The sequence below is a fragment of the Citrus clementina genome, unplaced genomic scaffold (assembly GCF_000493195.1).
Source record: "Citrus clementina cultivar Clemenules unplaced genomic scaffold, Citrus_clementina_v1.0 scaffold_8, whole genome shotgun sequence".
Classification (NCBI taxonomy): Eukaryota; Viridiplantae; Streptophyta; class Magnoliopsida; order Sapindales; family Rutaceae; genus Citrus; species Citrus x clementina.
Window position 1 is genome coordinate 21,181,045 of NW_006262022.1, and position 14,440 is coordinate 21,195,484.

The 14,440-nt window shown below is 34.0% G+C and overlaps 2 pseudogenes; both read right to left on the reverse strand.

Annotated features, from left to right (window-relative positions):
* Positions 1–2,681: 2,681 nt before the first annotated feature.
* Positions 2,682–10,308, reverse strand: LOC112096464 (annotated as a pseudogene).
* A 2,117-nt stretch (positions 10,309–12,425) lies between these two features.
* Positions 12,426–13,690, reverse strand: LOC112096465 (annotated as a pseudogene).
* Between the last annotated feature and the right edge of the window lie 750 nt (positions 13,691–14,440).

The following is a 14,440-nucleotide window of genomic DNA, read 5'->3' on the forward strand; positions in this document are numbered from 1 at the left end:
CAAGTTTGAAGGAAAAATTCACACTTTTTCATTCATCAAAACTGAACACAAACAGATTACAGATGAATAAGAGATTACAAAAATCACACGTAAAGAAGAAGTACTCGAATTGGTTAAGAAATAAGAGAGAGAGAGCTCTTATATCAGATGCTACAAGCCAACATCACGTTTCTGGAAAATTCCCAGAAACCATATATCAAACTTTAACAAACCGAGCCACGTCAGCAGAAAATTATGCAAGCACCCCTCAACTGAATGCAATCTGCACAATGACCCACACAACTCTCACTCGATTTCACTTTGGTCCCGAAAACAATTAATTACATCTTCACATATCTACAGAAGTAATAAAAGTAGAAAAAAAGGAAACTTTCATGCGGGCAATGGTGAAAATGGCTTTCTTTTTAAGCAAACCCTTAGGTCTAGTGATTTTAAATGGCTTTCTTTTTTACACATGGCTAAAGAGCCCATAACTTGCAAAGCTTGAAATGTTAAGCCTATTTCATAGGCTTTGTTGCTATTTTTTTCAAATGGAGTGGTTGCATGTTTGATGGAACAATTGAAATTTGCTTGGTATTTTCTCTCATAAGTACCTAGCCATTTTGTTTGTTCATTTTAAAGATGGCCAACGGGCCGGGCTGGCATTAAAGTCTCATGTAGGTTTGTGCTCATGCGGTGTCGTGCCCACTATGTACTTCGTGCCATATTTATTTATTTTTTTACTTAGGCTTGGCTTGGCACATGTGCCGTGCTATGGGCCGTGCCTAAGGAAAAAGCATAAAAATGTTTTTTTCTTTTTTAATTTCTTTTAAGAGACATGCCCAAGTTGCTGGCATACCTTTTTGGAGCCCATATATTTTTTTTGGGTTCATGTACCTTTAGTCAAATTCAATAGAATCAAAAGTTCAGAAATCAAATCCATATTCAATAATAATAAATTAATAATACTAAGATAATGTAATATTAACTAATAAGTTAGATCATGCGACATTAGAATTATTTTGTAATGCTTAACAGCAACAAGAATAAAAAAAATTTCTTAAGTGTCAACTTAATTGTTAATTTGAACTTATATAGAGTCATAGATCATTGTCCATAATAACATTAATTTGTACATTTTATAAAATCATGATATTTATAATTTTATTTATTACAATCATTATATCATCTATTCATTTAATAAATTATAAATAAAAAATTAGTTTTTTTAATCTGAAAACTGAATGAATTTAAAAAACTTATGCTAATAAAATATATTAAATATTCAATTTCAAGTTATTTATAAAATTATAAAATTTTAAGTTTGCTTTTAGTAAAAAGTGAAACATACTTATTTTAAGTCTTTTCACGTTTTTCACGTGTCCTGCTTTAATACATCTCTAATTGTATCATATTTTTAAGGCTCATATGCTTAAAATTTGCAGTCCATCCCTACTGACGTCCGTACCATGTTGTGCCACGTGTGCTACCAAAATGTACTTGTACTGTACCGTGCTTGTGCAGTGGCACGTGCCTCTTAGCCAGTTGGCCATCTCTAGTTCAATTTATCCCAAATCGAGAGATGCAACATGCAAGGGAGTGAGATAAGTGAGTGTGAGGATATTGGCGGTAATTTGATTGCTAAAAGTTGAAGTCATTATTGGCAAACCATATTAAATTCTAGTGCCCTTTTTCTCTTCCAATCCGAACTATTTGGTACATTTGCTTTTGCATTTCGCACACAAGTTTTGAAGAACATATTTTAGTGTGTCCAGTGTAAAACGTGTAACTTGTAATCGCATGATTTATAATAGGATGGGATGGGATGGTTAGGGAGACCCAACAGTTATAATTCGTATCCCGATAGAAATTAGAAGGGGTATATGATCAATAATTACTACAAAAGTTCCATGTGGTTTTATGAAAGTAGCAAATAGGTTTTCCACTTGTCACTTGTTATCATCCAACTTCATTAGCAAATTATTATTAAAAAAAAATCCTTCATCAGCAATTATATAAACAGTCCTGGGGGTAATTTTTGTCATTTTACCTCTCTTTTGTTCACTGGTAAACCTGTGAACTCTTTGTTACTTCTAGAATCTACTAGGGATTAACTTACATGTGAGACATGTATCAAAGATGAAACCCTGCTGTATTGAACATCAATTTATACAATGTTACTACTCTTATGATTAGTTTACAATTGCGTTTGAATTACATGGATTAAGTGTAACCAGTTCGTATAACATAAGGCAAAAGAGACAACAAACTAACAAAGCAATGTAAAAATGTTTCTTGGTGAGTATAAAATCTATGTACGTAATAGGTTTGTTGAATCTGTTTTAGCAACAAAGCTATTATTTTAGGCAAAATTTCTGCTAATCTCTACAATTTATGAAACTGGCCATCTAATCTTTATAATTTTGATTTTCGAGCATTGCTTACTACACAGAGACGTAGTTATAAACACGAGCATTTCAGAGGAACAATCAAATTAGAGCGGCACATTACTATGGTACAAGTAGCATGCTAGTAGTAAGATAGTTTATAAAATTGATGCTTCTAGTATACATATTTTTCCTCTCATGATTTTCTTAGTGTTAAACCGGGAAATTTTCACTTCCATCGAGTGCTTATTTGAACAATATACTCACCTTTTCCCAAATATGATAAGAGTATGAGGCAAAAAAAGAAGGCTCAAGTTATGACTTAACTTTGGCAAGTCGGGCCTTTGTTTCTTCTAGTACTTCTAGTCCTTCCTCGTTATCAAAACCCTCATCAACAACATCCTTATCATTTACAGGCATGAATTCATTAAAACCAGAAAGAAAAACAAATTGGGAGCTTGTATTATGGCTTTTGCGTCACACATATTTCTTGTAAAGCTCCAGAGGTTTAAGTAGAATTCACCCTTTCCTTTATGCCGGCTTCAGGTAGATATGTAGCAGTCTCACCCGCAATCATTAACAAGACCTTGTCTACTCCTTCTTCTATCTCCTCTTTAATATCTTCTGTATCCAATGTTGTGCCAACAACATCATTCAAAACTCCTTAATGACTCCAGCTTGCAAATTACAGATAATCCATAGTCTAAATAGTTAAAATAATTATATTTAGAATTTTCATCAATATTTGCTTTCACGCTAGATGGAGCTCAGATGCCTATGGCACATTTTAATTATTCTAGAAGAGTATCTTGGAACCAGGTGCTATCACCGAATAGTGGTATTTAGGCTAGAAAAAATCAATTTCCTCACTAGCAAGACAACAATTGAATGATAGCCTAAGCACTATTACTCTGATTCTTGTATCATCGTAAGATCCAAGCTAAGATTTAATTAGAAGGTAAGGTGAATATTTCCTTACAATATGTAAATCTTTTTTTAAATTCAAACCTATTTGGAACGGTGAATATATATAGGTCATTGCTACTAAAACACCTCAAATAAGCAAAACATAATTGGCACATGAAGACTTGTAAAGTACGCAATCAAGTATCTTAGGCCAGTGTATTGTGGCACCCCCAACCCTGAGCCCCACTGCTAGCCAATCCGATCAAGCTAGACAGATATGATCGACCGTAAAATGGAAGCTATGTATTTACTTCTAAGATCTACAAGTGACTGGTAGGGTCAGGTGCACAAAACAGAACTTGTAGTTAATGATTGCGTCCAAATCATATTTAAAAAATCTTAATCAAGGTTCAAGGACATAACGCAAGGAAAAACTAGTCTTCAATTCCAATACTAATTAAATAAAGATATTTTGACACATCAAAAAGGGAAAAAAAAAACACCTTTTTAGAATAAATGATATGTACTGCAAGTATGTCATTCCAAAGTAGCACGACACAAGAGTTCCTTATTTTCTATTCGAACAACAGTTCATAAGCAATCTTTTTGCTTGTCTGCTAAAACATAAATAAGAAAGGTACATTGGTTATTTTTTTGCTGAACTTTTGCATTACAGCATCAACTTCTAGGGCCTTCATGAAGCTGTTGACAAGCTTCATAAGCTCACCACCATTGTTCAAATGCCCCACAGTACAAGCCATCGCTGCAATAATAACCAAAAACATGAACACTAGAATACGTAAGTACCTAGAAACCAACAAAAATTAATCAGAGGGAACGATGGTCAGGGAACAATCATTGATCACTAAATACACAAAACACAAGAAATCAGTAAATAGATTGCACAGAGAGTATATATATTCTTTACTCAATATCAACCTGGGTCTTTAATCATAGGTTTACAACAATATGCATCATGACATCAGGTTGAAGCAAGAAATTAACAAATAATAGAGGTTGTAACTCTTTTTAACAGTTCAGTTGTTCAGTCTAAGCTATTGCAGCAAATGAAAGTTGCAGATGAAAAATGCAGAAACTATATTACTTCAGAAAACGACCCAAAATTATTTAACTTATATGTTTTTAGAGTGTGCAGTTTGTTATTGGATATTTTGTTGCAGTCTGTAGCTATAAATTGAGCTTGTATTAGACATTTGATTAATTTAATAAAATCTTATATTTAGGATATTTTCCTTCTCTTTCTCAGCTACCAAATAGTAGCATACACATTGTGAGCTTGTATTAGACATTTGATTAATTTAATAAAATCTTATATTTAGGATATTTTCCTTCTCTTTCTCAGCTACCAAATAGTAGCATACACATTGTGAGCTTTTGTTTCATCTATATATATCAAAACAAAACAAACACACAAAATAAAAAATACCCATTAATTAGTTAAAATGTAATACAACTTGATGAAATTAATAATACAAACTGACATGCCCGCGTCTTTTTGGTTGCTTAGAATCAATGTCTTTCCCGTACTCGATGAAATTATTGATAGAAGGAAAATGGAGATGGTGGCAATCAAGATTTTCATGGCTATTGCCTAATTAAAAAGTTAAAATTTAATTCTTTGTAGCTCTCTTTAATTAATTTGTTTATATGCATGAATGTATGACAGTTTTATATGCGCGCGCGTGTGTTCATTTTTTGGTTAAAATTTTTGTTTAAGAGTTATTAATATAAATGCTTCAGTAAAAAAATGCATTCATACGGTTTATATTTTTTATTATAGTAATTAATATATTTTGTAGTCGCAATTTTTGTAGCCCAATGAAAGAACATTTGTTCTGAAAGTTGTGGGGCGCAGGTTCGAGTAAAAATGACTGCACAATTAAAAATAGGAATAGGATCTTTATTTTCTCTTCTTATAATTAGATTAATGAATTGAGCAATGTTTTGGATTTCCAAATGAATTTGGAGATCATGAGGTAATATTTTGTTTTCATTGTAATCTTCAGCAATTGTGTATTTATGTGTCATTTTTCGATGTAATGCTTAGTTGTGCATTGGAAGTGATTCTTTTGTGAAGCTCGCTATTAATCTCTCCAATTTTAATTTGAATGCTGATATATGAAATAGGTTTTCCACTTGTCACTTTTCCAATTTTAATTAATCTCTCCAATTTTGTCATTAGTTCGCTTAATTAATTTTGACCTTTTTTTTCCAACTGGAATTTTTTAATGCAACCATGACAGCCAGTAAAGTACTGTGTTGGTTCTTGACCATTGTCTTCAAATATTAATTGGATCTGCAGTATGTTTGAAAGAACTTTTGTAAAATATTCTGCTCATTGTTACTCATTTAATGATATCTTATCCTAGTACTATTTATTATTGGTCAATTTTGCAGTGTGCATACTTAATAAATATGTAATACTTGGTTGCGCATGGTGGTGATTCTTTTGTTACATACCTCGTTGATAAGTTGACTACATCAAATCACTGCAGAGAAATCATTTTTCATCTGTTCGCCGGGAGGATTTAAAAACTTGATTCATTTGAGCGTAAGACTAAAAAAAAGTTAATAATTTATAAGATTGATTTAAATATCAATTTTTTTTTATAAATTTACCCTCACTCAAACAAAATTCTCTGAAAAACTAACATGAAAATAAAGGATTTTTTTTTTTTTTTTGTTGAACAGGTCAATTGTTCATACTACCCTCTATGTAAATCCACCCTTATTTGTCCGTGTCATGGCAACCATGTGACCGGCATCATGAACTTGCTCGTTTTAAAAAATGCAACAAGTATCCCAAAGTTAGAAATCACATCAGCATGAACACACAATTACAAAATATTCCATATTCGCAAGGAAGAGGCAGAAATTGACCAATCAAGTATCGCATTTTTATGAAATGTTGAGATCCCTATTATTAGTGATAATAAATAATACTAGGATCAGATATCAATTTTAGTGAGTGACAATGAGCAAATATTTTACTGAAGTACTGGATGCAGTCAAGTTCGAATCCTTAAGCTTAACGATGTTATTAAAAAATCACATGGGTGAGGAATATCGATGGAGCATGTTTTTGTGTAATGTGTCATCCAATCGTGCGTTTTGCATTCATATACATCGTGTTACACATAATTAAATAATGATTGTTAGCCACTTTGACAATGACTTAAACCAATTGCATTAATTTAATCTTAATTGATTCTTCAATTGCATATTGTTAAAGTTAGAGAGAGACGAATTTTATAGTTGAGTTGAAGTTATCATCCTTATTCATTGTTAATCCAATTGTAGATTATGAATATCCCTACTACTTATTTGTTTATTTTTGGTTAGTGCAGGAGGCAAACTGCTTAATTAAATTGTTATTGCTTATGATGCAACATATGTTTATGTGCTATTTAAATGAAGTTTTAGCAGCTTTTTTTTCCCAAACAGACTCATACTTCTAATTATAAGTACTCACAGTTTGTTTTTGTTATGTTTATAAAACTTTTTTTTTTCAATTTTTATGCTAGTTTTCAACTTAATTTTGTAAATACTTCAAACATCAGAAATTCGGGGCATGATTCCATTCACACCAATAATTCATATCAATCGTGCTTCCCTATGTATAACAAGATGATTGTTCAATCACTATTTATTATTAGTAAGAGAAAAAGAAGATTAGAAAAAAAATGGATGCACTTGCATACCCTATGATGCAAAACAAAGACTTTGCGTTACATGACTTCATTGATGATTAACACTGATCAATCCACTGATCCAATTCAAGGAGAAAATGAAATCTCGTTAGTGAATGTCTGGTAATAACCAAATAGGTTTCAACTGGCAAAGATGTGTTTAATGGTACAAGCACATTGGTGCCTAATCTTAATTTTATTCATAACTCATAGCTGTTAGGTTTATATGTGCTGCGAATGGTACTGTACATGGGGCCATGCAGATGGATTGGATGAGGCATCTTGAAGTTGGAATTCCAGCACTTCTTGAGGATGGAATCAGGGTGCTTATATATGCTGGGGGAGTATGACCTTATATGCAACTGGCTTGGTAAGCCTTGCTCTTTGGTTCACTAATATCTATTCATTCCTTTAATAATTGTAGTATAGTTTATTTAATATCTGCAGGAAATTCTAAGTGGGTTCAGGCCATAGAATGGTTTGGCAGAAAAGATGTTGTAGCAGCTCCCACTGTTCTGTTTAAAGTTGATGGTGAAGAAGCATAGCAAATGAAAAGCCACGAACGTGGTGTGTGAGTTACAAGGAAATATGTTTATACAAATCTATCACATGTTCAACAAATTAATTTACCTTAATTACAATGAAATCATATACAAATCTATCATATTTTAATTTAATAGAATTAAAATATATAAATTTCTGAACAAATTGAGTACTTTGCACAAACTTGTATATATTATAAACTGATAGACTATTCAAGGTCTCTTTTTGTCTTTTCCTTGACAATATGTAATATTTTGTGATTGTGAGTGCATGTTATATGCTTTCTAACTTTGCGATACTTCTTTGTACTTTTGAAGAGGAGCAGCTTCATGATGCCTGCCACATGGTTCCCGTGGATCAGCCGAAAGCTTCATTACAAATGCTCCAGAGCTGGATGTAAGGGAAACTCGCCATAACACAGATAAACTTGAAAGGATTTCTCCGTAGTGATGTTATATACTCAACTAGTCGCTGGAGCAAGTTTTCATTTACTTGAAAGGATTTACATACGTTGGTAAGTCGAGTACATCACATCATTAGGGAGAAATTCTTTCAAGTTTCATCTGCCAGTGTCATGGCAAGCTTCCTTTAGGTCCAGTCTGAAGCATTTGCAGTGAAGCTTTCAACTAATCCGTGGGAACCATGTGGCCAGAATTATGAACCCCCTTGTTTTAAAAAATGTAAAAATTGTCCCAAAGTTAGAAATCATATTCTCAATGAAAAGACAGAAATAGATCCTGAGCAAAGTGAGAGGTCTGTAGCTTTTCGTTTGCCCTGCTTTTGCACCATCAACTTTAAATGGAGCAGTGAGAGCTACTTCAAAATCTTTTCGTCCAGACCATTCCACGGCATGAACCCACTTAGAATTTTCTGCAGATATGAAATAAAATACACTACAAATATTGAGAATTGAATAGATGTTAGGGAACCAGAATGCAAGGCTCGCCAAGCTAGTCGCTTATAAGGTCATGCTCCCCTAGTATATACAAGCACCATGATTCCATCCTCAAGAAGAGCAGGAATTTCAACTTCAAGATTCCTCATCTAGTCCAGTTACAGTGCTATAGATACATTTTTATTGCATAAATCAAAGCGTATGTCCATGACCCCTAGGGCATCCTTTACCGTTTTCTCATTTAAGAATTTCTCCATGATTGACAAGTCGTAGCAATATTCTCCCTCATATTTCTTTCTGGTACTGTAATGCTGCATCAATGATATTAAAGATTTCATTGAAGTCTTTTTTTTTTTAACTAAGCTAATTGCGCTACAAAACATGACATATATATTTCGTTCTTGCAATCCCCATGATCATTTGAAATATGCTGTCGGAAAAAAAAAACAAACAAACAAGCTTGTCTTCCATCAAACTCTGACATAGTAGTTCAAAATGATTTTCTAATTAATGAGAGAAAATACGGCAAGTTCAGGAAAAGAAGAAATGAGACTTGAACTTTGAGAGACAGAAAATTATTGCTACAAGTTTTTATTGCATGTTCCCACTTTGGCATCAACTTATTGTTGATACTCTCATAGTCAGATTGTTTAATTAATGTCATGTTCCAAGAACATTCGGGGTATGCTTCGTTCTATGGCTGGATCAGTTAAGGCATTACCAATTGCAAAACCATGCTCCACCAATTAGAGTTAAACCTAACTTCTAAAATTAAAGGTGAGAAAAATAATTAAATGATATTATTGTTAAGTTTTGATAGATATACAGCTTAAGGTTGATGTGAATTTCCTGTTTTGCTTTGTTTTATTTGTGAACCGGGGAAGCAAAAGCAGGAATATAATGCCCCGCATATGATTCTCCAGTGATGTAAAAGTCATTTTTATCATAACAAGGATGCTCTACGAAAAATGCCTAACATTTGAAAACAACTAGTTAAATTGGTGGTGATTAGTTCTAAATTTAGATTTCTAACACCTTAATCGTGGGCTTAAAGATTGGTAGATAAAAAAGTGAACCTGTAAGAAGTCATATAGATTGTTGCTAACACCTTATTCATCATGTCGAATGTCATCTTTGTCCGAGGTATAGCTGAAACCATTTTCAGTAAGTTGGTCGACAAACATAAGGTTTGATGCCTGGCAAAAACTAGAGTTTAATTATGATCACCCAGAGATTACGGGTTAAGTATACTGACTTGCAGTAAGGCTTCATCGATAAGAGAAAGGTCATATACCTTGTCCGAGCTACAATCATTCCAAACAAGAGACAAGTCATTGGCAGTATGAACAGGACCATTTTCATATAATAACACTAGTTCACTACTGCATCATGGCCCTCCAGTCAACCATATACAACTGGATCACTCTTGCAGCTTCTTAATTCAGAGAAAAAGTGGAATATCCTGCAAATTATTCAACCAATTTGAGATGTTGAAGATTCGTTAACACACAAAGCCAATAATTTTTATAAAATTGTTTAACCTTTTACAGCATAAATTTGTTTCTTCGTTTCTGAACTTTAGACAAAACAAAACAACCCACAAGAAGAATATTTTAAAACATAAAGTCTTTCAATCACGATTAGCCCTTTATACCAAGAAATGGAAATAAAGTAAAATTCTACTGTAAAGTGAGAAAGGTCACCTTGCAAATTGAGAACGAGGAAGCTTGTAGTAACCAGCATGGTGACCAAATTCTTGAACCGAATTCTCTGGATATTTCTTCTTTACAAGTTTATCCAAAGTTTGATCATCAACAGAAGCAATGGTGATGGAAGTTTTTGGAAACAAGATGAGCCTTTTATGAGCGTTTCTGCTTGTAGCTTTCATGAATATGCAGTTGAAGTTAAGCTCATTTGATTTGTTACTTGGATATGCTGCATTTGAAAATGATGAAGCAATGAAAAAAAAAAGTGAAATTAGTATGAAACAAAGTTGATGAAGCCATTGTTGCAGGTTTCTTTCGAGTGTTCTTGAAGAATTTATAAGAGTTGATAAAGCCTCACATCATTATGATCATAATGCTTGTAATAGCATATCAGCGTGCAAGAGAGATCCAATCACAAAACGCTTAATTGGAAATCATTTAAAGAAATCAAATCAGATTTCTTTAGGAGGTTTTGAAGCGCAATTGAAGAAAGTAAAAGTTTGGCAGATTCAAGTTGTCATTGTGAGTGTTGAACTTAAATAAATTGGTAACATTCTTTGTTTTAGGATTGGTTTGCTTTTTCATTCAATTACTATTAAGAAGGTCTATCCATGAAGAAGTCCTTCTACAGCTCAACAATTTTGATTAGGGTTTTCTAGAACGTAAGACGACAAAACCGTAATTTGAAATTTAATTGTGGAATCACACCATCTATAGAAGTGGTAGAGCATAAAGAAGCAAACCCTCACGCGAGCAATGGTGAAAATGGCATTTTTTAAGCAAACCTTCAAGTTTAGCGATCATAAACAACTTTCGTTTTGCACATGGCTAAAGAGCTCGTAGCCCGCAGAACTTGAAATTTAATGCCTATTTCGTTGACTTTGTTGTCATTTTTTTGTCAAATGGAGTGGTTGCACATTTAGTGCAACAATTGAAATTCGTTTGGTGAGTTTAATTTATCCCATAAATACACAGGCATTTTGTTCGTTCAGTTCATCCTAAATCGAGAGCATCGAGTGAGAGACATTGTCTTGGGGTTGGGGAAATTGTTTGGTTCAGGACTCCGAAGTGTGTGAGACTATTCATTGTATTCTTTTTTTTTTTTAGAATTAGATTATTGATTGTATTCTGATTATTAAAAGTTGAGGTCATTACTACCAAACAACATTAATGAAGTCATTACTGCCAAACAACATTAAATTCTTATGCATTACTGCCAAACCACTTTAAATTCTTGAGCTTTTTTTCTTATGCAGTCCGAACTAATTGGTATATATGAGCATACAACAAGTATTTTTTTTTTTTTTTTTTAATCACGAGGTATCTTGGGGAGGGCCCCAACTGTGGGAGGGGCCTTTAAGCCCGTACCACAACCCAGACTAGAAGTCCTCGCTCGAACCGGGAGGCACAGGTTCTCCCAACAAATGCGACTTTCCTGCGACTCGAACTGGGAAGCAAACCCAGTCAAGCCACTTAAGGGGACTCCATTGCCAGTGGAGCCAACACTTTGTTGGTGCATACAACAAGTATTTGAGAACATATATTGGTGTATCCGGAGTAAAACGCGAGACTTAGAATTGCATGATTTAATAATGAAATGGGATGTTTAAGAAAAGTCTGTTCATATTATAGTTATAGGTTTGGCTAAGTTATAATCAGGCAAAATATATGAAAAAAAGGAGTAATAGAACAGTACAGCCAAATGGGCCACTGGAAAGTTTTGCCTGGCTTTAATATAACTTAGGAAGGCCCTGTAGAGCTATGCTTCGTTTATCAATAAAACTTGCAAGTCAAAAGTGCTTTGTGATTAACAATTATTCCGAAAGTTCCATGCAGTTTTGTGAAAGTAACAAATAGGTTAGCATCTGTTTTAAATTTGTCGCTCACTGTCATCCACTTCATTAGAAAGAAATAAACAGTCCTAGGGTAAATTTTGTTATTATATCACTCTTTGGCTCACTAGTAAACCTGTGAACTCCTTGATTACTTCCGGAAATTACAAGGATTAACCTAATAATTTAGATGTGAGACATGTAGAAAATATAAAACACTACTATCTCTACTATTTTGATTTTTGAGTGTTGACTACTGCACATTGACATAGTGATAAACACAAGCATTCCAGAGGAACAATTAAATTACACTGGGGCACAAATTGCAGTGTTGCAGCTCATTACTATGGTACAAATAGTAACTAGCAGCAACATAGTATATAAAATTGCTTCTTCTAAAATACAGATTTTTCCTTTCGTGCTCTTTCTTCTTGTTGAACTGGAAAATTTTCACTTCCATCAAGAGATTATATGAGGTGCATATACAAGGCCCAACTTCTGACATAACTATTGGCAAGCCAGGCCCTTGTTTCTTCTAGTTCCTCGTTGTCGACATCCTCAGCAATAGCATCCTCATCATCTACAGGCATGAAATTCATTAAACCAAAAAGAAAAACAAATTGAGCCTCAATATTGTAGCTTTTGCATACACACATACCTCTTATGAAGCTCCATACATTTGAGCACTGCTTCACTATTTCCTTTCTGCCGGCTTGAGGTAGATGTAGCAGCAGTGTCACCCGCATTTGCTGTCAAGATCTTATCAACTTCTTCTTCTACCTCCTCTTCAATATCTTCTGTATCCAGTGCTGTGTCAATAGCTAGCATCATTCAAAACTCCCCAATTACTCCATCCTGTAAATTACAGCCATAGTCTATACAGTTAAAATAACTCTATTTGGAACTGGATATTATTTTCATCAATATTTAATTTCACGTTACATGGTGCTCAGATGCCTATGGCATATTTTGATTATTCCAGAACAGTATCCTAGAACAAGGTACTATCTCCAGAAAGTGCTTTTTAGGCTAGAAAGAATCAATTTCCGCACCAACAAGACAGCAATAAAATGACAGCCTGAGCACTATTATTTTGATTGTAGTATTATTGATAGGGACAAAAGTTCTGTAAATACGATTACACAATGTGGCTAAGTGAGGGTGCTGTAAGTATATATGACAACATTTGTAACTTGCTATTGCAGAAAGCACCAACAGAGATTTTTTAAAAACTACACGAAATATAATTTAAACACAAGATTTTTTTATTTTTTTTGTCCTGAAGACACTATGTGATTTTTTTAAACAAGCATCATCCAGGTATTCCATATTTTCTATTCAAACAACAGTTCATAATTAATTTTGTGTCCTCATCTGCTAATACTGAACATAAATCAGAAAGGTACCTTGGTCATTTCTTTGCTGAACTCTTGCATCATGGCAGTTATTTCAGGGGCGTTCATGAAGTTGTTGACAATCTTCTTAACCTCAGCACCAGCGTTCAAACGCCCCACAGTACAAGCAATCGCTGCAATTGTAAAAAAAAAACATGAACGCTAGAATGTGTAAGAACCTAGAAACCAACAAAAATCACTCTTGAGGGAACAAGGGTCAGCGAAACAAATCATTGATCACTAACTACGCAAAACACAAGAAATCAGTAAAATAGATAGCACAGAGAGTATATCTACTCTTTAGTCTTTACTCAATACCAACCTGGGTTGCTTATCATGTGCTTACAACAATATGCATCATGACAGCAGGCTGAAGCAAGTAACCGATAAATAACAGAGGTTGTAACTCTTTTTGACAGTTCAGTTGTTCAGTCTAAGCTATTGCAGCCCACAAAAGTTGCAGATAAAAAGTGCAAAAAACTATACTACTCTAGAAACAATCCAGTATTTTTGCACAAATCGGATCAGAAGAAACTTACTAGGTAGCAGCTCCCAAAGAGTCAGAAGATCCCTTACTTGTGAACTGGTTTGGTTCGATCCAAATTCATTCTTCTTTTGTGACTAAGGATCTTTTTCTTTCCCCCATAAATTAGCTTGTACAGACAGTTAGAGTTAGTTCAATAGTTAACTTATATGTTTTTAGAATGTGTAGTTTCTTATTAGATATTTTTCTTAGTGCAGTCTGTCGCTATAAATTGAGCTGGTATTAAGAAACTTGATGAATTGTTTATTTTTATGAAGACCAACTAGAAACTATTGTTCAATGGTCAGCTGGTCAAATCATTTTCTCCGTTCTCTCCCTTTTTTTTCTCTTTTTTATTTGAAGCATATTCAAAATAGAAAAAACCTAGGCTGTGTTTACTTGCTGGAGTGGGAGTGAGGAGTGTGGATTCCTCCCACTCCAGCGTTTACTTACCTTAAAAAAAAGGGGAGTGGGAGTGGGAATCTGTGGGTCCCACTCAATTTTGGAGTGGGAGTGGGATTCCCACTCCCATGGGGGGAGGTGGGAGTGGGAATCCACTCCCCCT